At 40.2% G+C, this 6,694-nt stretch overlaps 1 protein-coding gene across 1 annotated transcript in view; it reads left to right on the forward strand.

The window, feature by feature from the left end:
- MRS2 (MRS2, magnesium transporter) overlaps window positions 1-6,694 on the forward strand; it is a 22,814-nt gene that overhangs the window by 765 nt on the left and 15,355 nt on the right. The window lies entirely within an intron of this gene.

A 6,694-nucleotide genomic window follows, 5' to 3' on the forward strand; every position in this document is an offset into this window, starting at 1 on the left:
CCCCGCCGCTGTGCCGCGTTTGACCCGCCGGGGCGGGTGGAGGAGCAGGGTGGCTGAAAAACACGTATTTCATTCACATCTGGCCAGCTCTTCTTGGGATTTCTTACTAAAGGAATCGGTTTTTCCCCTCTCAAATATAAAACAGACTTACTAGACCTTCCAGATCAAGGTCATGAAAATGCTAGGCAGCTGGCCTGGTGTGGAGGCAAGGGCAAGCCACAGCCATCACCAAAAGGCAATTTCTACAACATGAGTGACTGCTTCAGGCTCTCTGCCCTGGCTTCTTTTCCGTATTCCTTTGCTGGTTCTGATATATGCTTTCTCCACCGGAGATTTAGTTATTTCGTGCCTGATTTTGCTTTTGGTTCATTATTAACATGTAACAATTACCACTTCTGTGTGCAGGATGGTCCATGTACGAAGCAAATGAACCACTGAAAATCATACCTACCATTATTTATTCCGTTCTTACTTTCCTTCTTGTCAGTTATTGAAAATCCCATCTGAAAACTGGATCTTTGCTCCAGGTCACCTGTTGCCATTCGCTGTTTAAATGTGCTGCAATTCAGAAATAAAGCTGGGCCGTGATCTTTCAAGGAAAAAAAATTACCAGTGAGGTTGAAATTAGGCTATTGGACTACACAAATTAATTGCATATATGTATGGGCAATTGATTTTTTTTTTTTTTGAGGTACTACTAACATGATGCCCTCTGAATGTCTTTTTGAGATGATATGTAAATGTTACAGGCACTGTTTGGGTGCTTTTCCCCCATCCTACCATCTGAATGGGCAAAATTTGCTAGTAACACAAAACTAAACTGCACTCCCCCAGTATTTGGGTAAGTTTATTTAGTTATTTGCATTCCTGAAATATTTAAAAGCTATTCAGTACTCCTATCATTCTTTGGTTGAGTGAGACACTTGCAATTTGTTCTCTTAAGAATCCGGGATCCATCACAAGAGCTAATATCACTGCTGCTGAGCTGGCCCAAACCTGCAATTCTGTCTGGATAATTTCAGTTAATCAGACTCAGAGGTGACTTGCCCCACTAAACCAAGCTCAAATTCAAAATACACCACAAACAGTAGCCTGATAAATCAGAAGAATATCCTTGGGCACAACTTATTTTTAACAAAAATACATCAACAGAATAAAACAGTAAAACAATAGACAAAAAATGTAAAATAACCCATTTGTGGTTCAAAGAACATAATGTAAAGTCAAACTGGATCAATGTTGCACTCTTTCCTAAGTAAATTTCTATAATTCTACATAGTAGATATGATATAGCATATATAAAAATATATTGATATACATATTAAGGACCAGATCCAACCTCTACCATCATCAAAAGACTCCCTTGGATTTCACAGATAAATATATCAGATCATGAAATCATCCTGATACCATTTTCATCTTAAACTATTTAAAAAACATTGTAAACAAATGATCCACTTGAAGCTGCATTTTCTTTGCTAATTCTCAGCCAAACATCTCCAATGTTTGGGAAGTAACTTTGGATATTGCATTATCACAATAGCAGATTTTTTTTAATCTCAGATTATTAAAAATTGTAAAAGAAAATCAATCAAGCATGCATCTTAGGGGCTTATTCAATGAACAGATGAGTCTCTGATGTGTCCAAACAAATTCTGACTACAGGTAAGTTTTCTTTACTTGAAAACACTTCAGGCATGCTTGGGACATGACTTTTGGCTACACTTTTTAATGCTATCATCTGCTTTGCTCTTTCCAGGAAGCTGCATAATAAAATACAAAGACTTTGATTCCACTGGATTTTTTCCACACCTTGGGTACAAGAAGCCATAAATCCTGAGAGAAAATAAATAGAAAATGCCTTAAATTCAAACTGATTTCCTTTAACAGCCCCTTTTCCCCACTGATTGTTGCAAGACTAAAACTGGTCTAGACCTTCCTACCTGGAATTGTTTAGTGTACAGTAATGATTGTTCTTCCAAATGGATTTCAACACATGTGATGGAAGGAATTTTTCTTTCCTTTTATCTTGCCTCCTTTGATGGGAAAATTACCCCCCTGCTGTGAGTTACAACAGGGCAGTTAACCATTACAAAAAGAGCAATTTCAGGGTGAGGGAAGTCAAATATGCTACTGTTATTGGTTAACAGTTAAATTTCTCTACTTGCTGCTGGTTTTCTTCTAACTAATAAAGGGGAGAACCAAGCATTTACCATCCTTGAATTAATACTGTTTAACATTGATCTATTGCAACCGGAAATGAAAATTTGTATTAAAAATATGCTTATGTGTAAAAACCAAAAATGCTGGTGACCTTCACACTGTTCTACAATCAAGTAGTGATACATCAACCATCTGCTATTTTGTGCCAGATTCTACCACTTCTGGTGATCTTGGGCCTAATTTGCAATCACACATCATCTTTGGCATAGGAATAAGCCACTGAATATTTTGTTTGTGCACCCATTTCAACACTTCTGCTACTCCAAAATACTGTTGGTCTTCACCTATGGCCATGCTAGTTAACAATCACTTTTGTGGACTGCAATAAAATACCCCTTGAATGGTATCGGCACATTGCTAGCCTTAAAGCAGCCTAGAACTGGCGGGCAAAATCTTTGTCCAAAACTGGGAGTACATTCTGAATCCTTTGAAGCATTGCAATGCAGAATTTTGCCCATAGTTTAACCTTTACATAGCTAATAGCTATGCCTCTGAAGACTTCATCTTTCAAATTCAGCTGCTTGCATTTCTGCCCTCTATCCCTTTACTTGTGCTGCAGTGGAATCTCACCGTTTTCTTACTTTTAAGGCAACACTTTCAAATTCAGCCCCTGAAAAGCATTCATGACTGTCCAGCCCACCATGGGCTACAGAACTCACCATTTCACACCAACCTTTTCAGAACAATACATTCTATTTTCTTCAGTAATGGGAACAAAGCAAAACAAAACCAGTGTTTCCAATACAGTATAAAGTCAGCATGTCTTCCATCTTACCTAAGTACAACCACTGCCCCACAGCTAAGAAAAGCTCAAGCACTCCAGCCAGTGAGAGCAGAGCCTTCATCCATGAGAATCTGCTCCTTCCAGCCTTTCCAGGGCCTGACCTCTTATCCCCACTATTGTTTCAGTTTCTAAGCTGTCTCCTATCACATTCTCAACAGTAACGAGACAAGCTGCTGAACCCACTGACACAATTAAGATAAATGCAGAGACACATAAGCTTTTATGATGGAGTAATGTCAGACCTCTCATCTTACTTGAGATTGATGCATGAGACCACGTCAGTCAGGTTGTGTGTCAGGATCACATGATGGACCTGAGGTCACGTAACAAGCACACGTTGGGGGATGTGATGAGAACACAACCATGGCATAGCGACATAGCATCAAACAGGGTCACTTTTTCTGCAGTGAAATGCCGTGAGGTCTCTGCCATTTCAGGACCAGGAAAGATTTTGCAGCTTGTTGCAGGTCCCTGACAAGGCTCAGTGACAGCAAAACATGAGGAGAGGAACACGTCCTAGTGCTGAAGAAAAGACGGATAGAATGTACAGAAATGTACAGAAATGTAACGTTTCTAAACACAGAGAACAGAATTCAGCTTGTTCTATCGCACACAGTACTGAGAATCACACTTAATAACTACACCTTTGTGCAGCTTATCTAAAAATCAGACTAAGCAATAGCAGCCACTTTATTCCCAGTTGTAATTCTGGGGTAATCGGACTGTCTGCACTGACAGTTTGAAGTACATAAATACTGCGTGGTTCAACTCTCATGCACACACACTAACTGGAAGAAACAAAATACCGATGTACTGATGCAGTTGTAAATTTTATAACCCATGTCATAGCAATTTCGGCTACTTACACAATTGCCAGATCAAAAACTCCTTAGAATACCAGGATCAATTATTTGTCCTTAAAACAAGCATTAGACAATCCCGGTGAAGCTACAGCTTTTGATGACACGGGTGTTTTCTAACAGTATTCTTGACACAGGTGAGATGATAAAGGGTTACACAGGGAAAAGGAGGAAATGGTTCTCCATGGAGAAACAAATTCCAGGTGGTTAGCTCAAGTAGGGAAAAAGTTGAAAAATACCTTTCATGTGGTCTTGTAATGAAAGTGCAGTCATCCTTTCTAAGCAAAGATTTCTCGGTGTGTTACTGTAGCTGCCTTTGATCAAGGCACCTGAGATTATCAATTGAGTATTCCTGATTCATTCACATAAGAGAAATTATTCTAAATATTAATATTATGTATTTTAAGTTTTCCATGGGGTCTTTCCTTTTCTCTCTCTTCTTATTCAGCTGCACTCATCATCTACTAGACAGTCATCTACTGTCTAGAAGCAAACTTATGGTTTTTTGGTTAATCCGTTTTTTGGGGTTTGGTTGGGGTTTGTTTTGCTTGGGTTTTTTTCCTCAACATGAATAAAATGGGGGTCCTGTGAGCATTTCTTTTAGGAGAAGAAACAGGTAATAGGTTCAGGCACATCTTTGTATATAAACAGGATTGATTAAATGTACAACTCACACACTAGGAGATAATTTCTCTGTAGACAGACATCTATATGCCTTTCTACCATAATTTTACCAAAAAGTTCTCTGAGCTTTTCTTCAGTAGAGATTTATAAGGACTTGTCTGATGATGCGTGTTTTTCTTTGGTGTTTCTGCTCTTTCTCTTCCGCATACCCCAGCTGCAATCAGACCAGTCCCTCATGTCTGCACTGACATTCAGCCGACAGTGGAACTAGTTGCTCACGTAATTCAACCTCACAAATGGGTTCTGATTTAGATGGCAATTTCATGGCTAAGAAAGCCTGTGCAGGAGCTATCTTGTCATTTTGGCTGAATGGAGAACAGCCGTCATGCCCCTTTGTGACAATGAGCTGCTTCAACAAACAGCAGATGGCTTGACCCATTATTTTTTGATGAAATACAGCAAACTGCTCCCAAAGTTTGGCACTGCAGGACAGACAGGATACATGACACATGCGTGCAACAGAAGCAACAAGCAGCTCGTTGGTATTTAGAACTGCAATAAATAGATGGCAGTTCTAGATCTCCAGTTATCTTTTGTCAGAAGCAGTATAAAACTAGACATTCTATCTGTGCTTCATCATGCAACCCTGGCTGCCGGTTCACACCAATGTGTTGCCTTCACCTCTAAAGATAGAGGTGATATTTGGTTATTGTCTACCCTTCCAGACAATTATGATGATGACTGCTAATGCAGCTGTAATGATATACAATACCAGCAGTTACTGGGATATTGGCCTATTATATCGTACATATCAAAGTTCGGATCAATATATATTGGGTGTGAAGTTATGTCATCTTGTTTCCAACACTTCTGTTGTGTAAGCGGCCAGAATAACAGATGGACAAAGGAAAACAAATAGATCAACCCAGTATCTTTTCCCTTTTTTATTGAAGAGTGTGAAATGTCAGCTGCGTGAGACTTACTGCAAATTCATTAAATGTAAATTTCTGGCAGATACTCTTCAGACACTTCCCTAGCTTTTGCCTTCCAAACATGCAGAGTCAACATAAGCTGCCGCTAGTTGCCAGCAACGGTGCGTGTTTGTTTCCTGCTCTCCTGCGGTATTTTCTGTGCTGTCCGGTATTTCCAAACTTTGTTTAATTATCTCTGGCATCCAAGAGTATTAAATTAGTCTTGCACATACTGCCACCTGCTGTGATTAGCCAAAACAGAGCTAAAATACTCCATTTAAGCAGATTTCAGCTTTTTATAAAGTATAAAGGGGGCCAACATTTGCATTCAGCCATGCTTACCCTGAAACTGGAAACCTCTCATGGCTTCAGTCTACACATACATGATGTATACAACTACTAAGGAACTTTTTTATTTAATTACTTCCTTGTGAAGCCATTTAACTTTGTGCAAAGTGTGCGTAAACCATCCTTCTGATTCCATACACGTGTATCCACTTTGAACAAACACTCCTCTATGCATGTTAAGGTATGTACAAACACACACACAAATGCACAGGTGATGTGGTGCAGGAAATGAGGGGACAGTGTCTGCCCTCAGGTGGCTTCCCTTGGACGTAAGTCTTGCCCAGCCAAGAGCAGAATTTGGCCCTGACCCCCTTGTCTTCAAAACTCAGACCGGTGCTCAGGACAGCGTTTAGATTTGTGCGCTCCTGCTGGGGCAGCCACGCTGTACAAATCATTTCATTAGCAGCATAATCACTTCCTCTTTTATTTCGCCACTCAGTAGTAATGAGTGCTGTAAGTACATTTTGATAACGTGTCCTGCTGCAGGGCTTTGAACACAGGCTTTGCCTTCATGCCGATTTACATGCTTCAGCAGAACCACCCAAAGGAAGGCTACTCCTGCTATCTGCATTATCCTTTTGCACATGAAAGCCGCAGTTTAAAAATAATACAGAAGAGTGGAAGCTGGTATGTTACTAATTAAACTTTTAAATCTCAACCAGCTCATCTCCCTATTTTAGATACACAAGTAGGGCAAGGAAATTTAATTGCAAGACCTTTACTGGGGGCAGAATTGTTCTACACTTGGAAAATAACCACATTTTGAAAGTAAAATCGTCAAGTGGCCGAACGTGGTAGGGCAAATCCCAGCCACCGCGAGGTTTACGTGCCTTGCACAACACTTCTGGAGGTCGGAGCAGGGCCCGGGGCTGCCCGGGCCTTGC

Source organism: Aptenodytes forsteri, unplaced genomic scaffold, assembly GCF_000699145.1.
Source record: "Aptenodytes forsteri isolate BGI_AS27 unplaced genomic scaffold, ASM69914v1 Scaffold248, whole genome shotgun sequence".
Taxonomy (NCBI): Eukaryota; Metazoa; Chordata; class Aves; order Sphenisciformes; family Spheniscidae; genus Aptenodytes; species Aptenodytes forsteri.